The sequence below is a fragment of the Labrus mixtus genome, chromosome 5 (assembly GCF_963584025.1).
Source record: "Labrus mixtus chromosome 5, fLabMix1.1, whole genome shotgun sequence".
In the NCBI taxonomy this organism is placed as follows: domain Eukaryota; kingdom Metazoa; phylum Chordata; class Actinopteri; order Labriformes; family Labridae; genus Labrus; species Labrus mixtus.
Window position 1 is genome coordinate 13577494 of NC_083616.1, and position 23477 is coordinate 13600970.

The 23477-nt window shown below is 40.5% G+C and overlaps 1 protein-coding gene across 1 annotated transcript in view; it reads left to right on the forward strand.

The window, feature by feature from the left end:
• Positions 1-577: 577 nt before the first annotated feature.
• LOC132974123 (uncharacterized) overlaps positions 578-23477 on the forward strand; it is a 221673-nt gene continuing 198773 nt past the window's right edge. The window contains exon 1 of the mRNA XM_061037952.1: positions 578-1011. The gene's annotated coding sequence lies outside the window, so the exon portion shown is untranslated. The remainder of the gene's footprint in view (positions 1012-23477) is intronic.

Genomic DNA, 23477 nt, shown 5'->3' on the forward strand with positions numbered 1-23477 from the left:
GTAGTTTGTTTTTCTGAATTTACCAGGTTAGCGTTTTAAGCAAAAGTCGCTCCAGTGAAGCTCTGCTGGATGCCTGCCAGCAGCTTATTTCTATTCATCACTGTGTCCTCTAGTAGTCCATCCTCTGCTGGGTCTCTTGTCGCTCTGAGCAAAACTTCACTTAAGATGGGTAGTTAGAGCCCGTTCCCTTTGCATTTTAATACAGATTAATTACTTTCCCTGGCCTAGGCAATTCATTTTTGTTTGTTTGTGGATGTTTTTAGCTTTTTCTTGACCTTGGGGTGAAGAAAGAAAGAAGGGAAAAAAGAGAGGAAGAAAAAAAAGCCCTCCACAGTAGACTTATACCCTCAATTTAATAGCCGAGTGAGGTGTTTCTCCAGCATCATCAGATCAATGGAGAGTAAATAGCCCACACTTCTTGTTTCACAGTGCAGTATTGATCTTTTCCTCTGCCTCGGCTTCCCTTTCCCCAGCATCTCGTGTCTTTCAACCCCTGGGACTGTGCTGATTGCCATAGATTGGACAAGCTAACAAGCGCATGATGAGGAACCAGTCTTTCTTTTCTTCTCATAGGTTGTTTCTCTTTTTTCTTCATGGCACTGGCATGAACACACACACACACACACACACACACACACACTCAGACAGACAGACATACACACAGGGACTTGAAAACATCAGATCTACACAGCCCAGCACCATAAAGGAGTCTGCTGTTTCTTTCTTGTTTCCTCTGTTGTTCACGTTGTTCTGTCTTCTTCCACACTGAGAGGATCTACTATAGCTGTGCCTGTCTTTGGGAAAGGCTGATGGAGTATACCAACTTAACTACAGAGCAACCTCGGATACAGTGTGTTCCTTCACCTCACTGGGAACTTTTTCTTTTTTTTTTTTCCAGCTGGCACCATGTTTGTTCCAGAATCTTCCATCATCTCTGAAAATTTCTCAAGTGGCCTGCGGAGAGCGACACACTCTGTTTGCCCTGGAGGACGGCAGGGTGGCGGCATGTGGGTGAGTTCAGTGTCAAAGCAGCAGACAGTTTGCTGGAGTCCAGACCTGAGGGGAATAGGAGGAGGGATGAGGAGACAAACCCCTCCCCACACATCCAGGCTCCCTGATGATAATGCATAGGCAAATTAGGGTCAGGGAAAAGATCGAAGGGTTGTGTGCATGTGCGCGGCGTACTTTGAAAATAAATTATCTGGCATTTAAACGGAATGTATGTGTGTGTAAGTGCGTGTTTATTTCCCCTGTGTGTGCATGCCTCTGCTTGTGAGTCTCCTCATTTCTGTTTGGCATGCAAAGTTGTAATAAATCTAGTTGTGCGTGGGTAAGAGAGCTACATGTGCTGCTGGGTGGCTCACGATCAATATGAACTATGTTTATTGAATCCAATAGTTGTGTTTGTAGAGGAGGCGAATAAACCAGCTGGAATAAGTGATCAGATGTGCTTTTAAGCCTCATTACCAGCCTGTTGGGCATATAGATCTGCTTTGAAACAGCCCTCTTGATTGGACAAGCTTAGGATTGAACGGAGCCAACAAGAATATGCCTGCATATTTCAGTATCATTTGATCATCTACTTACTTAGTATTACCAAGATTATCTTCTTTACCGAAATAAACTTTAAATGTCTTTTTAAATGCAACTAGCTCTGTCACTTAATATAAGTGTTACCAATATTATCTGTTTTCAATTAGGGATGTAATGACATATTTTTTGATAGACTATTTAAAAGACAATGATTTTGTCTCTTACAAAAAGTTTACAATTTTACTCTAATTCTTGAGAACTTGTCGTCATTATGAAAAGGGGGATGTGTAAGTTCATGGGGCTGTGAATTATTTCTCAAAGTTAGACCTGACTATAAATGTGTTGAGAAGTCATTAATGGCTCACATTTGACAAATATTGATTGAAAGACTTAAAACTATAAAGAAATTAAATAAAAATGAAAGAAACAAACAGTTAATGCTATAGGGTTGTTGTCAGTGTTTTTAGAATTGGTTCCCAGAATGCAGTCTTTTTATTTATTCTTGGAAAATGACTGAGATGGTCTTTTGTCTCACTTTAGGGGATTGACACGATATAAAGCTTGGAAGCCGAGTAAGGAGGACTAGAAATGTATTCAATAGGCCAAACATTTTCTGCATTCAAAATACAAGTCTTGTGTAAAAACATGCTGTGACAGAATTAAGATACACTGATGCATTCTGCTCAGTAAACAAACAAACAAACAGTAGTTCAACAAGAAGCAGTAGTGATTTAATTACTTAACTACTTCACTAAAACAATTGTTTTCCTTTTAAGTTGGTTTTGTTAGTCTTTCTTTACTTTTCCAAAGTTTACTTCTCTAAAATCACAATAGCATTATATTCTCACAGAAGCTTAGTCAATGCCAAAGGAGGATAATCCCTGAAACCTGTCCTTAATTCTTATTCTTACACCCTTTCCCCCAGATGACCCACATACCTGCACTCACAAAAGCTTCCATGCACACATATTCATCCATCTCCTGTTCCTCTCTTTCTTCTTGGCTCCCTGTGTTTGCATGTGATATTTTAGGGACTCTGGGAGGGATGACAGTTCTAACTAGGCCTATTAGGTAACCCTCAGGGTGCCCTCAGCACTGATTTGAGCACCATTAATTTTCTATTATGGAGTGCTAAAGATGTGCCCCTGCACAGTCATTCACCTGGCTTATTGAGTCTCACACACACCAATTGTGGACTTTTCCAGGGCAGTGTTGCTGAAGGTTTAGTGCGACCCCTCTGGGGAGCTAATTTATTATTTGCAGATATTGATCTGGCAGGCTAGGCCAGCCAAGCTGTGGCCGGTGTTGACTCTGGCCTGTGGCGACTTAACCCTTTACAGACTGAAGTAGCACATTCACTACATGGATGGTCAGTGGCTGTTTGAGCGCTGCTATTAGTAGTTGTTATATTTCCTCAGATTTTTCAATGGTTTGTTTATTGAAATGAAGGACTGATGGAAGTAATTTGCAATGAGGAGAGGATTGATATGATCTTTCTGGATATAGTTCTTGTTTTTCCTTTCAAAACAAACTAATAAGCAGCACACAGTCACACGTGGACCCACACATGCACAAAGACACACGCAGACACACACTGTCTGGACTGTCCAAGGGAAATAAAATCACAGTTAAGAGGAAGGAAAACAAATTTAGAAGGTCAGACAAAACATTTATCAAGCGTGTGTCTGGTGGGTAAATAGCAGAGGGACAGTAAAGGGCATGACTCTGAACCACCAGATAACCACAACAGATCATCAAACATAGTCTCAAGATTCAGTGCTGAAAACGGATATTTCTCTGAGGGTTGCCTTCGGAGCATTTGCTAATATTCTTTGTCCTGTATTGCTGTTTTATTTTGAACATAAAAGTTATTACAGCATACACCCAGGTGACTGAAATGAAAGTTTCATGGAGAATAAAAGAAAAGAGAGAAGCTGGACACAGCCAGAGTGAAAAGCTGAAAAATTGATTTAGTCATGGTGCATAAAAAGCAACTTAATGAAACTTAGGTGAATAAGCTGCGGCAGACAAACAGTTTCAGCCATATGTTGAAGTTTAACACGTGGCATTGGGAAATGTTACCAGTAAATAAATAAAAAAACATATTCCCTTTTTTATACAATGTTGTTCAAGCAATCCTGCTAAGTCCTGTGTGAAGATCTCATAGTAAAATAAGACGAGCCGAAATCCAGTCTTCTCCCAGAAATGAACATGAGGGAAGTGAAACAACATTAAATAAAAAATCCAGATGTGTTTTTTGAGCGTATGAAGGAGTATGTCTGTGGGGATATTGTCTGTTCTATTGATGTCCTTATCCAACACACACACAGACACACACACACACAGACACACACACACACACACACACACACACACACACACACACGCGAAACCCATGCTTTAGCCCGGGGACCAATAAGTTTCATCCCACAGGCCTCCTTAAGGCCCTGTTAAAACCTCAGACTCAGCTTGGCCCGTCCCAACCCTAATTGGTATTTAATGTTCTCACTGAACCGCAGAGGTCAAACAGCAGTGTGTGTTTGTGTGTGTGCGCACTGTATGTTAGTGTTTGTATAAGGGTGCTGAGCCAAGTGTGTCACAGGAGGTATTTCCAAGAAAGGGCAGAGAGGAAAACTACAGATTGCACAACTCTGGGGGTGTCCTGCGATGACTGTCGGGTTGCCTGAATAAAGGCTGAATGATGATAGATGTCCAGAGAGAAATTATGGTGGATAATAGACCACCATTTTTCTTTATACTAGTTGTTATGATAGCATTTTACCTGATCTTTATGGCCTAGAACATAAAATAAAGGTCAGGAAATGTCCTAGGGATGAAAGCGTCTCCAACCAATCCAAATTTGTCCATGCTCCCTCTGTAAAGAGCATTTCATGGTTGACAGGCCTGTCTCTTGTTGAATTTGGCGTAACCTCAGAAGTTGGCCATTATTCATCTTCCATATTCATGTGAAGCTCTGAAACTGGGGTGGAGGTCGGAGACAAGACATGTCTGATGAGGAAACATGGTGGAGTAGAATTTCCACTGTTTTGCTACGTAGTCTCTGCTTAAGCTGTTATATAAGAGTGGGAAGTCCCCCCTGATAGGGAGGATAGGAAGTCCCCCCTGATAGGGAGGAAGGCAGAGGGAAGAAGTCACCTTATGCTTCTTTTGTGTAGTTCTGTGCCACTTCCAAAAACTCAATTGTCTAACATATCATTCAGAGTCTCATCTAAACGATCAGTGTGCTTTGAAAAAGACAGGATAGAGTGGGATTGTCTTTTTATACAGCCTGTAAATATGTAATTATACATATGATAAGTCCAGCATCTAGACAAGTCCAGACTGATTGAATATAGAGAGGCACGCCTTGATTGAACATAAAAATGTGTGAAATTTAACATCTAGCTTTGTTTAACCCAAATGGCACATGCTCGTGGTTTATCATGAGTGATGAATTTTCTTATTGGATTTACATCCATTACAGAGCTTTGGAACCTGTGCCATTACAAATTGCTCTATATGTAAAAGGAGTAAATGTGGTTCTAAAGCAGCACAGTTGTCAATAAGCATCAAGCAGCCGTCGCTGACGCGCCTGCTGTCTCATCAGTAATCAGGCCAATCTGTTTTAGCAGAAAATGGCCATACACGGAGCAGCATTGATGGAAATGTCTCATTTCAACTTCATGGTGCCTTGAGAAGGCAAAGCAAATCAGTAAATGTTCATGAATTTGACAGCAGAAGCGTGGAAATTCTATGACAACTAGTTGGATTCGGTGAGCTGCGTGCCAGCACTTTGCATTAAGTTACACTAAGCACTAATTGGATGCTACCTGGCTCTACATCACTAGCAGCTCTGAACAGGATCAGGATCTGGCTCTGACTAACAGCAAGAGCTCTGGTGCTGGCTGATTACCCTTAGCAAAGGGAAAACTGAAACCATGATGAGAAAAAAAAATCTCTTCTCTTCTCTTGCACAAGCCCTTGGCCCTGCTGGCACCGAGCTAGCTTTTTGATTTTTCCTGATGTCCCTGAAATTGATTTTCAGCCATGATTGCATCGCCTCTCTGAGGATAATCAAAGATTCTGAATAATTGCTGCAGTATGACTGTACAATGGGGAATATCAAGGATAGTGGCTACTTCCCCTCGCTGTCATCTATAGAATCATTTTAGCTGAGCACTACAGTATGACTTCACAACATTCCTTTGAAATGGTTCCCAGTTGTACGCATGATAGCATTTGCTTCATTTGAAATGCCTTCCCATTTGAAAACTTCCTGCTTACACATGTTAACGACAAAACATAACATGATGTCACATCTTCATAAATCCTTCCGACTTTATTTTGAAATTGAAAATCCATTATTCGGGTTGTTAATATGTAATCTCGCAATATTTTTCTCTGGGCTTTGAGAAAAACAAAGGAACCCAATTCTTAGAAATGAGACATCTAATTTCAAGCGTATTCATACAAAGTTTAATCAGCCATGGAGAAACTGGATGTCCTCTGAATCCCTGCTACACAAGCCTGTCAACACATCGGCTCTCACTAAGATTTTCCCCGCTTAATCCTGGTGTCATTGATTTAAAAGCATCCTGAGGAAGTGGTTTTGTGCTGTAACTCCTGGCTTCCTTCTATAACAGAGATATCACCATCCTGGAGCCACCCTTTGTGCCACAGTGAAAGATGGCCTCTCGTTTAACGTGGGAATGTAACCGGTGTTTGCAAGGGGAGAAACAGATTGATTAGAGGGCAAGGGAAGATTAATAAGCTGCACAGGGCAGTTATGACACCCATTGTTTCACACACGCCCTGCGGAGGTGTGCCTCCCAAAATGCATCATTGTGTAAAATATTGACCTAAAGCAAACCATTACTCTCTTTCTTGTATGCGCTTGCTTTGCTCTCAGAAGGAGACATCCAAGCTGTAATAAACAGTTCTCACTGTCCTCTTTTTTTTCTTCTTCAAGAAAAAGAACAGGCGCCTTGAACAAAGTTTGAATATACAGTTTGATTTGTTAGAATGGAGCAAAATCCCAATTACTGTTAAGTTACATGCTTGCACTGCATTTATCAACTTTCTGGATGTTAAATCTGCACGAGTCCAAATCCACACTTCGTATATTTGATCAAAAAAGAGGGGTTTTGTTATCAGGTAGGATAGGTTTGAATTATTTAGGCTAATCCTGCATACGTACTGTGAGCCGCAAAATTGAGCACCCTAACTGCTTCAGAAAAGTTACTTAATTCAAAAAGTTATTACATTTTTTTACATATATTTTTAAGTTACATTGAAAGAGAAATGACACTTGTAGACTACACATTTGTGTATTTGTATCTGCGGGTGGCACAACAGATGTTCCTTTTAGAAAGTAGCTCTTGTGCTTTGGAGTGACCCTGTTACTTCAGAGTGTTGTATTATGGCTGGTTTTTTTTTGTCTTAGCTTTAATGTTGTCAGCAAGTTTCTACTTTTATACATGCAGTTTTTGTGCTTTAGTGACACATTTTTATGTAAGCAAGTTGTGTTAGTGCACTTTGACTAAAGTTGGAAAAGATAACAAAAACCAAGAAGCTGGCAGACGAGTGTGTGTAGAGATGAAAAAACAAAAAACAAAAAAACCCTCAATTTTATGTCTCATGGGTCTTATGGAAGAGATGCGCTAGAAGAGGGCCACAATAAAACAAAAAGATCATGGGATTGAACTACTGGAAAAATGGATTGACGATTTGGTGCAGGACTCTCGTGCACATGATCTTATCATCACTGGGCTGGATACCAACTATCATAGCTACGCCAGGGCTGCAGCCAGTGACTGGCAATATGAGGATGCACCACCTGAGGCGCTGCACACACTACAGAAAAAAGTTTTTAAATTCTTGAGCAGTAAGACTAGGTCTGTTGCAGGGATATGGGTGGGCGGGTTTACAGACGTTTGGAGCGGAATGGAAACACAGCTGAAATGAGGAGCTGAGCGATAGCGACACCGAAGGAAATGCTGAGCCTACTGGCCACTCAACTTTGGAGTTTGGAGATATTTGGGATTGTTGTGGCCAAATGGCCATATGAATTATTTACAGTTAAAACATCGAAAAGAGCCAAACATTAATGAATTTAGAATTATTTGTTTATATTATTGTTTATTCTGGTTTATTTTGGTTTTACATTTTGTTAATTGATTTGGGGGTATTTGTGCATTATTTCTCCCTCTATGGGGTGGAGCCGCGGCGTATCGGCAGTGTAATTTAAGTTGATTAAGGACACCTGGGGTGAGGGTGAGAGTGGGGAAGCGGAACAGTTTTTTGACTGGAAAGGGCCGCTTAGGATATACGTGATATAGCAATCTGTTTGTTTATTTAATTTTGTGAAGTTTATTTTTGCTGAAAAGTTTTCTATTACTAAATGTAGTTTATAAGTTGACTTTGGATCCGCGGCTGCCTTTTGTTTTTATTTGATAGCGTGTTAAACCCGCTCAGCAACGGCTTACCTAATTGATTTTGTTTGAAGCCATCACAGGGATATTTACAGTCCGATAAAAAACAGAGTAACACGCTCCGTAAACTGTGCTGAAGATAAGTGCAGCTAAAACGGGCAACATCACAAATCTTTCCCACCGTTTGAAACAATATAGAAAAAATTGAAGTAAAGAATTGACTAAACGTCCCAAACAAGTGTTCATGGACCCCCAGCAAGCAGCGGGCCAGTAAACTAAAGGACACTCGGATGTATGCCAATGAGCATTTGATAAAGAAAAATGGTGAAATGGCTAGAAAACAAAATTCAAGGAATGGAAAAGTTTTTATAATTTTAAATGGACCATCAGAGGTGGCTGTTGTGAGAATTCTGAAAGATCTGGAACAATTGAAGTGACAATGGTTTCGGTCTGGTCGGCTCATGGCACACTGGGCGAGGAATAGTAAAGTGTAAGGTTAAATAGACCAACATAGCAAGAAAGGGTAGTTATATTTTTTGTTTTTTCAGAGATCATGCTTTGTCATGGAGTCAGAATGTAGCTTGCACTGTATATTCCTGAAAATGTTATTTGAATACAATTTTTCCCCCCGTTATAATATGACAGATGAAAGCATGAATAGTAGATTAATGATTAATTAAGAGAATTGAAGTATAGGATACGAGGTATTGCTCATTCTTGGCTGAAAAGCTTTTTAGAGTGTAGACAGCAGTGTAAACAAATATTTGATACTCTGTCTGGATTTAGAAGGGTTACCTATGGAATACCCCAGGGAGAAATGAAATCAAAAGGAACAATGATAAAACATATGAATACAAGATCAGAACAGTTGATTTTGGTTATGTACTTAATCTTAATCAAAAAGATGTCAAATTAAAGGTTGCATTTTTGTATGTGGCTCTCTCTGCCTATTTTGTTTAAAACATTGGATAAGAAATTAAAGGTAGACAGACCAATGGCAGAATATTTGAAACATAATGTATTTTGCAAACAATGGATTTTAGATATCATTTGGGTTTTATAGAGGAAGCTAATAAAACATTGACAATCATTTATTGAGTTTTTTTTCTCTAATCAAACAATTGGATTAATGTATGTATTCACTATCAGCAGCTTTCGGATGCTTTCATGGATCAGAAATAATACTTTGCATGGCAAAAAATTTTCACGCAAAACATATTAAGTGCTTATGGCATTTCTGTATGAAGAGTCAAGTATATTCCAATTAGTCAAATAGCAAAGCTTGATGTTATCTGAAATAAGCTTTCATGTGAGATTTTCTACCCTTGTTTTTCTGTTACTAGCTGGAGGCTTGGCTTTGTTCCCCTTTCTATTTAATTTGCTGCCAACCTGTTTTTTTTTTTTCTCTGGTTGCACATATTGCCTTTTGACCTTGATGATTACAAAAAGTAAGTGAATTGAAAAGGCATTGATAGCTAGGATTCTATGGGTTAGTGCAGAGGGCTATTCATCCTCCTACCTCGTTGTGGTTTCAGTTTTGCTCTGGTCAGATTTTAGTTCCTGCTTTGCTGTTTTCATCATCTAAAGAGGGCAGAGGAGAGCTTTTTGCCTGCCACCTTATAAACTTCCATATCCAAGTCTTTTTCATTTCATTTTTTATTTGTTCCGAACATGTCAAAACACACAATCCACGTTCCTGAAGGAGCAGGGAGAAGAATAAAGTCTATATACAATCACTTAAATGTACCTACAAACTTACACCATCCCCTTCACTCGCTGCACTTAAACAAACAGTTAAAACAATGGTAACTGCCATAACGTGTGTGAAACTTAAACATTTAGAGGAAAATTGATGCATTTTAGCATCTTATAAGTTTTTTTTAATGACAACAAAAGAACAAACAAAGAGAAAAGAATGACTTCACTTTGAGATGAGGAATGATGAAACACCTCATTGTACAGCAAATCTCCATCTTTCCTCTTTGCTTCACAATCTTACACTCTCTGGTTCTCTCTCACTCACACAGAGAAACACACCAAACACATGCACATACACTGTAAAGCCATATCGCTTTGGACACCTTTGAAAAATGGATATAATGATGTCTACAGTAGATGGATATCTGAATGAGCCTGCAATAGGGCTGTGTAGTACAATGTTCACCTTGGGGTCACTTATTGGATTCAGGGGCTGCTGGGTGGTGATCAGAAATAACTTCCATCTAATGGTGAAGAATAAGAAGAGAGGTAACCTGGACAAAAAGCGTCCCAAAGGCTCCTGCATTCTTGGTTTCCTCAATAACACAGAATAAACAATTCAACCTGCAATCTGCTGCCGTTGTACACACATACCTCCGTTTAGTGGTGCTGGTAGTCTCTATGTACGAGGAAATTGAGGTCTGTCAAAACTGACCTTTTTTATCTTGGTGACAGATCATTCAATCATGTGTTAACAATAGAATTGGACCTCTTTCTTTGCCTTTTGTTTTTCTGGCAACCCTTTTTTGTTGCTGGAGGTGAGTGTATTATTTTAGCTACTGAACAGACATTACCACAACCACACTTTAAAATGACTATCTGCAGTGGACTCCTGGATACCCAGAAAAAATATTTGCAATCATACCGCATTCCTCACACCATGTAGGTTTATGCTTACCATTAGATCTGCAACTAATGATCATTTTCAATTACTGATTCATCTGGCATTTTAAACATTTTTTTTTTACTAAATCAGTGAATCTCAGAAGATCAGTTTTTGTTTCCATCCCTGGACTTGGAAAAGTTGAACATTATTCCAAAATTGTAACAATCTAAAATGAACAATTCAAAAACATGGAAATTTAACGAGCCAAAACCAAGCAGAAACCTTGGGTCTTAAAAAATGAAGCCAATGCGGAGGGACAAAATATTCCTTGCCCTCTTTTACAGCATAAATAAACATGTTTACAGCCTGATACAAAAAATGTAATAGGTCTGATTAGTTTTTGTCATCATGGGCACGCACTGTACGGGGTTTAATTTTTTTCAGTTATGATTTTATGAACGATACGTGTTATCCATAGTTAGGCGCGTAGCTGACATGATTGACAGGCTTGTTTTCAGGCTTAAAACCTGCCTTAGCTCCAGCTCTCAGGCTGTCTTTAGGTTGACTGAAAGTTAGGCTGAGATAGCATTTCCACTCCAGCATGTCGGCTGCCGACAATGAGCCCCCAGAGCCCCCTGCCCTAACAGACTCAGGCTTTGTCCATCAATATTTACATAGTCTATACCTCTCACAGTAAACATTAGAGGTGGGGTAAAATATCGATACAGTAAAGTATCGCAATATTTTATGTGGCGATATTATATCGTTTATGGCGGCCAAGTATCAATATTTTAGATATGCTTTTTTAATTTTTAACTGCTGAAGGGATTGCACAATTCATTTATTAAGAATATATGTTTAAGTTCAATTAGACTGAAATACAAATAAAAAGACTGAAGTGAGATGAACAGATTAGAATAGAATTTTATCTTATTTGACAAAACAGTTCTTGATTTAGTTTAGTGTAGTGGACATAATATGCAGTTAAAAAGCTTAATCACAATATTTTGCATCGCAATTCTCAACATATCGCAAAATGTTAAAAATCGCAATATAATCTTATTGTGTCTCGAGTATCGCAATAATATCGTATCGTGGGGACTTTGGTGATTCCCACCCCTGGTAAACATGTCATTGCACTATTAGTACCTTTGGAACTTACAATTTATAAAGATGAAAATACTGACATATAAATGACCAACAGGTGCACATCCAACGTACATTCTCATGTGCCGGTCGGTTTCAGGAACATACAAAGTAAAAATATATAACGTAGCTTCCTTTGATGCTGGGCAAACCTGAGGAAGCTACAGGCGAAACACGTTCCCTTACAATAAAGTGACCGTAAAGTAATTTTGTGTCTGCCATGGTTCCATCGAAAATACTGACACTATTTTACATTTAGTGGGGTACTTTCAGTGTGGTAAGAATTCTCTTACTTCTTTGCTCAGTGGTGTGAGGATAACCATTTCAATGTCATCTCAATGTCCACAAGACAATGGAATTAATAATTGGTCCCCCCCTCACCTCAGCACCCCCTTCTAATCTTTAACCAAACAGTGAAAGTAGTTGACAGTTTCAAATACCTTGGAGTGACACTAGACAACCAACTCAGTTTCCAACAGTACACCAGTGACATCCAAAAAAAGAGCCATCAAAGACTGTCAGCCATCTGCAAACTGAAAGGAATTTATGTTGCCCACATCTCCTCCCTCTGCTATATCAGAGCATGATCCAGCCCATCCTACTGTACTGTTCCACCTGCTTCTTCAACATATTATCTTTTAAAAACAGGGCCAAACTCACACGCATCACAACCAAAGCTTCCAGAATATTTGGTCTCACCACACCCAAACTAACAGAACTCAACAACAGGGCCATCACACGCATTGCAACCTCAATAGAACAGCACATCATACATCCACTAAACATCCATCTCACCCCACTTCTCTCAGGACGGAGGTACTGAGCACTGAGGTGCAGAAGGGAAAAGCCTGATCCTTGCTGTTATTGCTGCCCTGAACAAAAGGCCTTCCTCAACAGGCCAGAATGAGAACTTTTGATTTTTGTTTGACATTGTTTGTTTCATACACTATGTTTAGTTTGTGTACTGTTCTTTGGTAGGAATTTGGAAACGGTGCTGTGATAAGAAATTTCCCCATGGGGACTATAAAGTCTGAAGTCTATACTACCACTGGCATACTTTTTAACACAGATGAGCTAGAGATCCATAAAGCTTTTTTTATACATCTTTATAAATAGAGGCCTTAGCCTTCTAAGGTTAGTAATATCCATATTTAACCAGTCAAAGTAAAGTTGATTTGTAAAGCACATTTAAACACATCTAAGCTAAGCTGAAGTGCATTAAAAAAAAAAAAAAAAAAGAAATCCAATAATAAACTGTCAAGCTGAATCACAAATAAGTAACACCAGAGGAACTACCAAAGACTAACTAATTCATTGTGAAGTGCTACACTTTAAACTTAGTTGGTCGAACCACTGTTTCCGCCTCCACCATGTTTAACGCATTTCATCTTTCACTCCCTGCTAACTCTGCCACAGTCTGCTCAGCTGTCTGCATTTTTCATAAAAAGCACTGGGACTCAGCTTGTGAAGTAATAAATCACACAAATCAAGAATTAGATTGGTTGTCAACAGGTTTTAAAATGTATTTTTATCGATTGTTTGTTGCAGCCCTACTTATTATCCCAGATATTCCCATAGGTTGATCCTGTTCTTTCTGGAAGATTTTCCCTTTTTACCTAAATTATGGTCCGTTTATCCAAGTGAAGCAAAGTGGAAAAAAATAGATGATTGTTTTCTGTTAGAAATGGAAACATAAAAAAAGAATAAAATAAAACATATAAGGCTCATATATTCTGTTGGAATTTGTAAATTGAAAATACTAAACTTTGGTTTCCCAATAAATATTGGTTATTAATTATATATTATTGATTCAAATTTATTTATTTATTTAAAGATATCTTACTCAAAGTAACTCAACTGGGAAAAGAGACTAAGAAATAAAACCATTTTCGTATTCTGCAAGCTGTAGAGATAAATGTGTGAAAAATACCGAGGATGAGAGAGAGGGAATGGGTCTGAAGGGTGAGCTATAAAAGAGAAGCTGATTTTGGCCTGCCAATGTTTCAGTGTTTTCTCTGCTGCCCTTTCAAGCTTAGAGAGGCCCGTTGGGGGCTGGAGTGTGTGAGGCTGGAGAGCAGGGAGCATGGGGCACTGTGTAGGCCGAGGCTCAGCATCTGCCAGCCCAGACTGTTCGTGGTTTGTTCCTTTTCCAGCACATTCTTATGTAATTATCTGTGATAAACTCCTCTGCAGTCAAGCCACAAATCCACGTCAGTGGCCTGGCTTACCAGACAACTGAGAAAGCCACATGCACACTGGACCCTGGAGATGCGGGAACATCCGCACATACAAACATAGAGATTCACAAACATGCGTTCTCCTACACCTTCTCACAAACTAACTTTCTTTTTTGAGCCAGTGAAGGGAGGGTATAATCCTGGCTGCCACATTGACACTCAGCAGACTTCAGTTGTTCCTGTCGTGCCCAGCACTTTCCCCTCTCAACACTAAGTTTCTCAAAGTCCCCATGACAAAGAACCTGCTGATACCCTCCACTTTGCCAGAATCGGCACTGCAAGAAGTCCTGCCTGTTTACTCCCTGGCTCGGGAAAAGTTTTCCTTCTCAAAGCTAACTAGACAGAAGTGAGGGTTATGTTCCATACATTGTGACCTCATCTTGTGTTTTTCCTAATGCTTACCTTAGAGACGTTTTTTATATCATTATAATTAGCCATCCATGCACACATTGTTAAGATAATCAGATTTTGTACCATATTTTGCTACAAATTGGGGCACAAAAATGAAGTACGATGCCCTGCTTTTGAGTTCAAAGAAATAATAACCATATTATTCTCTTGCCATGTTTTTTTTTTACAAGGGTTCTTGGATCTTCGTTTTGCTGTGTATTATCTAGTCTGATGCCAGCAGAAAAGGGGCAAGGGATGACAATGGAGTGGTGTACTGTGGAAGACTGAAGGCTGTGCCAGCAGGATAAGAGAGTGAAAAACAGTGAAGGGTGGGGGTTTCATTAGCATAACTAGCGGGATGCCCAGAACCTTTCTGGAGTGGCATGTTTACAGTACCAAGCTTGGCAACAGCACACTCATTTTATAGTGTTTATTAAGTCGACAAGGGGAGGCAAAAGCAGGATTTGGGATATTTTCAGTGTGTGTGTTGATGTATTTGTGCTAGCATGCGCGTGTGTGTGTGTGTGCAAGTAAGCGTCTGCTTTATGTGTGCGTTTGTCTGTTGTGTTTGCATGTGTGAGGTCTGAGAGGAGGTGTGCTGGGTTTCAGTGGCTGTGTGGCGGCATCTAGCCCGACTACTTTTACATGTTTGTATTTTGACTTAAGTGCCCTTTAAAAGCAATGAAATAGAAAGTGCATTCATAAGCCGTTTCTCAAGAATGATCCCATTTCAGAGGAGTAGAGAATGGGGCTCTTTGTTGTGCTCTGGATCTTTTCATCTCTCTGAGGTCATTTTCACAGGGCAAACAGGGAGACTCATTATCAACCTGCACCTGAGAGGTCAGAACCTGAACTCTCCCCCTCCCCTCTCTCCCTGTCCACCCCCGCCCCCGGCCGTGCCTCTGCTCACTGCTACCCCTGGTCCGCACTCGGGTTTATTAGCGCAGAACATCTTTTCCAGTGACTGAGCTTGCCCTTATTGTCTACAGCGGTCAGGGTCAAGTCAAGGGCGCTCAGCCTAGATTGGAATCATTTGTCACATGGTCCTGGACTGGAGCTGATTTCAGCAGAGGCCAGGTTGTGGTACACAGCGGTTCCAACACCACCTCTGACATGGGGATCAGAGGAGAGCAGCCACCGGACTACGCAGATGGCCTCAACATATTACATAGCCACTACTTGCCAACAAAAAAAGTGCCTCCTTTTCCCTTTTTCGTTTGCTAATTTAAAGGGAATGCAATTGGAAAGTGGATTTAGTACATACAATATGTGGAACATGATTTTTGGGTTGCAAGGACATACTCATCCTGTGTGGAGAATTTGTGATCTCTGTCTCCTTGTAACTGTCAAAAATTGCCTCATGGGTGACCATGATATGACTACACATTCAAGACAGAAATAAATAAATAAAGATAACTGGTAGCGGACTTATTTCTTTAAAGATGTTAACCGTGCAAAGTGTTGCAATTTGCTCTGGGTGAACAGGGGAGGTTTTCTTTCCTTCTCAGCTCTCGTCATGGTCAGCAGAAGCTTGCATGAACAATGGATCGTGCTGAGGTAGCATGTGGAAAATGACTTTAATACACCATATAGAATGGCTTATTGCTTTGGTCAATAGGACGGCAGTGAAGACAGTGTATCCTGCCGCTTGGGAAGGTTAGTCCTGTCAAAGGGCCACAGTGACTGATACCCAGACCCCGCTTATGAGGTCCGTAATGGGTGTGCATGTGTGTGTATGTGTGGTGGAAGGGGCTGACTGACAAGCAAAGCTATAAAGGTTACATATGACATACACTTTGCCATTAAGCCTTAGATTAGTCCATATTTTTTCTTACTTTTATATCCAAGGCTATTTCATACATTTTACAATAGGACGTTGAGGTGGCACTAAAAGTGCTTCACGATGAAAAACTATAAAATAACAAATGTTAAGAAAACTCTGAATCAAATAAACAATATGTTTTCAGCAGCCTACTCAAGAAACAAAAGTGGATATAAAAAAAAAAACAACAAGGAAAAACAGGGGGGAAATGAAAGATTGAGCATCAGGCCATTTTTGCTTGCTTTCCCTCAGAGAGGGCAAGTGTGGAGGTGAAGGTCACAGAGAGACTAAGCACACAGCTCATAAACAGCACAGCTGGAGGAATCATTGAAATATAGCCCTTTGTTTTCTCTGGGTCGTAATTGGCCCTGGAGCCTTCTTCCCCTTCCCGCTCTCCCTGTTTCTTGCTGTCTCTCTCTTTCTATCTCTTTCTCTGCACGTGTTTTGCACCAGCGTGGTGCAGTTTAGAGACCAAGTCTGCAAAGGCTAATGACTTTAGGGTCAAAGGGCACACATGTGGTCACAAAAACAATACATAATACAATAAATACAGAAAAAAACATAAACAAACATACTGGGAAATAACATTCAGAGCCACACATCACTCCTGCCTCCCACACATTTTTTGTACGCTTTAGCTGTGATTATTACAATTTTTTTTTTTATTTGATTGTGTTTTGTATTATAGGTCATGAAATATCATTTCTATTATTTTTCAAGATTGAAATTGATTCAAGGTCAGCAGTTGGTTTTGTTTTTAACAACACAGAGGAGGCAAAGAAAATACTAATTTCTGTACTGTCAAAAAAAAAAAAAACACATGATAGTGTCCTCATACTTTATGGTGTTATGTAAAGCAGCAAAATATTATTAATGATTCCTTAAGAAAATGACCTTGCACTCTAGAGGTCATATAATTTTTTCATTTTTCCTTATTGTAACTTAATCAGTGGTTGGTCCAAGTCACCTGACCGAAACCCAAGAAGACTCATTGGGTCAGTTTCAACTGCTGTTCAGGTCACTAAGCACTGTGGTGTACTTACCATATATTTCCATAAGGCAGTAGCTAAAGGTCAGAGGGGAAAAGACGCATGCATAACTTCACACTTGATTTCCAAAATATACAGAAAAGCATGTCTTTTTGGGACTTATACCAATTAATGAAGTACATTTGTTAATTCAGTCATAAACTGGACATATGATTCTGTTTTTCAATTACTCAATATATCAATAGGACACTTTATGAACAATAATGTTCACTATTGACATTTCTATCTCTGATTAATTCTGGACATAGGAAAGGACATTGATTCAAGCCTGTCAATATTGACTTATTAAATATTGCTGTAGGGGGGCTACGTCCAAGTTTTCATTCTTGTTTCTTTTTTATTTGTGTAATCAAATGCCTGCACTCACAGCAGGTTCGTTTTCATTAAGTTGACAGCAGTGAAACACCTCTTGAGGGAATAGCTGTGGAAGACGGTTGTCGCTCCTTCTGACTGGAGGCCTGAGATCTCTGAGCAGAGAGGAGAAAAACAGTATCAGATCCAGCCTGAGATAGTGGGGCTTTGCCGTATAATTACCATGTTAACCCAGATGATTCTCTCTGATCTCTGCAAACATCAGGGCACAGGCCCCACCAGGCCGGCTTAGGCACGGATCTGTCACATTGCATTGTGGGACACTCGATGTATGTTAGCTTGCTAGCAATAGGACTTCTGGTGTGATCTGCATGTGCTTTATTTTAAAACCCCTCGTGTGTTTTAGTGCACATAGAACAGGCACTTAGATTTTCAAACCATAGAAATGTAAATTCAAAAAAAATATGCAAATATACATATGAAAGGCCTGTATGAATTGTAAAACCTCACTTCATTCTATGTGTTTTAAATTTTATTACGCCTTGCATACTTTTATATAATTCTTAGATCTCCTGCGTGCTGTAAAATGTGCAGGAAGAAAAATAAAACATGCCTTTTTTCTGAAACTCTTCCTTATAACCTTTTTCCTTGTTTCTTTGGAATGGTTAATGCTGTTATTTTACACAAAAACCTTTTTTTTTTTATCTTAACCACACAAAGTAGGGATATATGAGATCTGAGACCCCTTCCTTCATTGAGTGTTATCCCCAGAATGTGAGTGGAGATTCTGTCTTTGGTTGCTTGCTTCCTAAGCCTTATTGATCTGTGGGCGTTTTTTTTTCTCCCCATTCTCCAAAGTCACTAAGCTTGCATCAATTCATCTTAATCTGTTTGCTCCTTAAACCCGGAACAAGGCATGTCTTGTTTCCTGGTTGTAGGAGTCTCTCGGCTGGCTTCCCTCACATCCTTCCTAGCCGGGCTTCTCCTGGGTGGCAACAAGAGGCTTTTCATATCGAATCAAGTGTTATTGAGTTCCCCCACACACCTCTTATATTCCCTCCTTTTTTCGTTCTCTCCCACTCTTTTTCCCTCTCTTCCATCCACTTCCAACAAAGCATTCCTTTAATGACTGTGGGATTATGAGCCAACCTTTTGCAGCCAGTCTGTGGACTAGCCTGTAATCTGACCTCATTACATCCCCTGCGACAAGCTCTTGGGTCACTACAGAGAAACTACATCTTTCCTCCTGAGAAGCCGGGCTGCACGCCAGCCCCCGCCTCAAGATGGCCCTTGGTCAACAAAGTCCGGCATCCAGGCCACCCTTTCCTCATTGTCATACCTGTCCACCTGAGCGTAGGATCCCTTGATCGTGTTCCCTTCCTTTTACTTCTCTTCCATTACACTACAGAGATGAATGGATGCTGTTGGGGGCGGATGAAAACACAATTGTGCGGGTCCAGGCATGGTGTTGTCACTGATAAATGTGGTAGGAACATGTTTCACAGACTAAGTTTCTGACAGAGGGAGGTTAGGGCAGCAGGCCTTCCTGATTGCAATATGTCCACACATGCATTTACAAACAGACACAAACAAGTTGCGTAGAATCTGGTCGTAGAAACTTCGTGGATAGTGTAGCATTATACAAGTTGAGGTACTAAGTGTTTTACATGTTGAATAACTAGTCCCTTTATGTTCCTTTTTTCACCCTCTTTTCTCTCCACCTCCAACTTTTCCACATGCCACCTCTCTCTTTTTCTCTTTGCCTCAGTCCATCGTTCTCGTCATCCCTTCATTCTCCCCTGCATGTGTCCCTTCATCCCTCCAGTGTTTGAGGGGCAGGTGTTGACAGCAAGCTGGCATGTTTTCAGGCCTACTATGTAGGATGTGCGGTTGCACTGTGCATGAGAGGACAAGGAAGGCCAAGAAAGGTCCATTACATCACCCGCATCAACGCTGATTGGGCTCAGGACGGGGGTCTGTGCATGCTCAAGTGGTTGGCTCGGCCCGGCCCATATGCCTTTAATACAGGAACAGATGCGGAACACAGACCCTGAGCTCTCACTCCCCTTATTCCCTCCCTCTGCCCAACACACTGCTTCAAGCCAGCCATGTTGTCCAGGGCCATGCTTAGTGTGCTGCTAGTTAAACTGGTTTAATGGGAAGTAACTGGCATGCTTAGATGGTTGGGTTGACATACATTTTATTTCAGGTTGCCTCCCTCCTTTTTTGTTCTAAAAAAAAGAGGAGGGAAGCAAAAGTCTTGGAGGTGATGATAGAAAAATGAATTGTTGGCAGATGATACCTAACTCATATATGATCAAGCCTGTTGGGACACAGCGTCTTTTACAAACCCAAAACAGACGGTAAAAGGTTTTAGACACGTGTCAGTTGATATCTAGTCGATTATCAACTTATAATGATATATTTCAACAGAGTATCAATAACAGCAAAATTTAACCCAATTAACTTTGAAGAGGCTCTTTCCAGATTTGTCTTGAACAGTAGTGTTTGAACATTCTTTCATCTTCTAAAGAGTTATAAATGGTCTGAATGACTCTCTGCAATGGGCATGTCTTTGTATAAGTCTGTGGTGGGGAGCAGGTGGGGGAGACTCTGCCTTGTCAGATTTGTAATTTGTTGGACCAGCAAGTGGGATTGTGCCGTACCCAAAGCAAGTAACCACACAGCCAGACCTCATGTTTGCAATTCACGTGAGCCAGGACCGGCTATTAGGGTTTTTCAGAGGGATGTTCAGTTGTACCTCCAACTGCTGTGTGAGTGAGCTATTCTCCTTTTGAGTTTTTCAGTAGACCTTAGTTTAAACCAGTCATGTGTCATCTCTGGCTTTCAGTTACACAAGTCAGGGGTATTCCTGCATATACAATGAAGAGGTGGCCGTCTCTGGCCTATTTTAAACTGCCCCTGGCACTCGTCAAAGTCTAACAGGTGGTTTTCTGAACAACACTGATTTCCAAGGACAGGTCTCCCAAACTGCCTACAAGATGCCAACCGTCCTCTGTGCTGGTTCACATCCAGGCAGGGAGAGCAAGCCCATTGAACGGAACTATAGTCCGGCTAGGGGTGTTGGGCTGCTACCGTGTAGACCCAAGATTTAACCAGCATTGTGGGCCTACATGAACTGAATAATTAGTTGAAATGACTAGTTGACTTATTGTGCACGTCCCTGGTATTAAATACGTTTGTTGACAATATTAAGGTCAGCGGTTGTGGGATGGACTTAAACAAACAGGAACAAGATGGGAGAAGGGAGGATTAAATAGTGGAATAAAGAGCAGGATGATATGATGATAGTAGAGCAACGAACTGGCAGCAGGAGGTTTTAACTTAATTTTCATAAATAGCATCCCTTTCCTGTTAGCTGTGCCAGAGCAGCACACATACATTCAATCAGTTCCTGAGGTCTCTGGCAGCTATTTCCTGGAGAGGGTTGACTAACCCCTCCAATTGGGCAGGACAAGGCCGCCTGGTCTGAATTCATCAGCAACACGGCGTAAGAGATATAGGAAGCAGGTTAATAGACTCTCATCAGACATCTGCCGCTGTGTTATAATAATCTTCTTCTTGGATCTGCTGCTGATAGCAATTGATGACCACATTTTTTCTCCTAAACCGTTCAACTGCCATCCCTCCCTCTCTCCCATCCTCCTTCCTGTCCTGTCGGTTCACCCAACGTCTCTTTGGAGTACACACGGTTAAACATTGACAAATGCACTCTTCGACAGGTCTGTGGTTTGGTAAACGGAGAGACACTTGAACACATTTCAGCCTCTATCACCCCTTATACTCCTCTGATGGGTACAGACTTTTTCAATTTGGAGGGCCACTTCTGATGGAGTCTGGTGACAGATCTGGAAGGCCAGTGTGGTGGCTCAGTGTGGCAGTGTGATGAAAAGTCCGCTTTCATACCAGAGTCAAGTGTAATTCTTCCTTCTAAACAACACGGCCTACATCCTCCTGGCTTCAAACCACTTCCTGCTCATGACGCCCATTACGAAATATGATCTCTTTTCTTTCTTGATGCTCCTTGTGTCTCTCTTACTCTCACTGTCCCTTTTTCTTTCAACAGTTCTGTTTAACATGTGACATTGGTGATATAGAAGTTACTTGCTTTTTTTCAAGACATGAAATATGGAAGGTTTTTTCTAAAATAAAGCATCCTATTTCTCTATTGCCTCCTCAGTAGAAATTTTTTCAACACAATAACCGCTTGGATTGTTTTCATAAATTGTTGTAATTGATATATTAACATGAATATAATTAATCTGTCTTTGCAATTTTTAGAAATAACAAACACCTCTTCAGACCATAAATCTTCCTTTAAACACTCATTAAAAAAATAGCTTGTGTCTTCTGTTGACTATTATAAGCTTTCAAGCTTAGTATTACACTCAGGGCATTTAATTGCTCACCTAATGATTGCATCCACATATCTCCATTGAAAATCACGAGGCTCCTCTCTTATTGACTGTTTTCTCACCCAGGTTCAGAGGGCAAGTAGAGAGTGAAGCTCCCTCTCTGCCAGGTTATTTATGACTTTTCTTCCCCAAAGTTATTTTTCTTTCTGTGATTGCAGAGCGGTGTGTTAAATCTGACGTGTCGAGAGATTACTCAGCTGGCCGTCAAGTGCACATGGTCAATTTGCCATGATGAGAGGAACTGGATCACACAATCCCTGAAATCTCTCTGTGGAACTGCTTAAACACACACACACACACACACACACACACACACACACACACACACACACACACACACACACACACAGATTCAAGGAGGACGCCAATGTGGTAGTCATTTCGGCCCCCAAAATCAAATAGAGGTTGAATCGTTTCCACATTTCTTAAGATAACATTATTATGAGAGCGAGAGAGATCGGAGGGCCAGGGCAATCAAACATGTTCTGTTGGGTGATGTTTCTATGGAAGGAGAAATAATGGGGTCATGGGATGAAAGGTGAGACGTGTGTAAGAGTAGTTCCCCGGTTCAACTACAGGACAGTGCCAGTTGTTTTTGACTTCTCCACACACGTACAGTTCACTGCTGTCAAAGGCAACCTGGTACAGTTGCCCTAAGGCCACTCCCACTCCTTGCAGCTATTAATGCAATTGGACCTAATAACTTTGGGAATTGCTAGAAAAACAGGAGAGAAATGGTCAGTAAAAAAAACCTACATGCTACCAAGCACACATTGTAGTATTTAGCTACATATCTTTGAAAACTTTCTTTATGATTGAATACTGGTAAATACAAATATGTGAAAATGACATTCTTTAGCAGTCTTAGCACATCTTATCTGTGCGAGCTACTATTTTTTATTTATATTAATTTCATTTTTCCATATGTTTTATGTACTGGCTCTAATATAATTTTGTAGGAAGTCTTTATAGTAAGTTATAGTTTTTAATTTCCTGTTGAAAAATGACATAACTCATGATATAGTAACTCATCCTGCTCTTGGGTGTATTTTCTCATTTTTCATTCACTAAAATGCTTCACAAATATTTGTATCCTTCCCCATAATGCACAAGACCTAGCAGCTGTTGGTTTGAACTTTGTTTGTGTTTGAATGTTCATACATTCAGTGCTGTTTCCTCCTTCAGACACAAATCAGTATCAGTAACAACCTCAACCATGGCTTCCTGTTATTATAGGAAACATATTAATATGTGAAATCAAATCCCACTCTGCCAGCCGTTAAATGGAAATTCAAATGTTTCTTTAAGTCTCCTGATGCGTGAGAGGGGAGTAGTGGTTACCAGCAAAAGAGTAACTCATAACCGCTGATCCTTTATTAGGATCCGTGTCGGACAGGGGGAGCGTTGAATGCAGGCTGGCACCCGACTTTGAGTCTCAAACGGTATTTGGGACTTGTAAAATGTGCAAAGGGGCGTGTACTCTGTTCACACTTGAGCTCTGCCCAGCCATGCTGAACCCCCTGGCCTTCATCTCTTC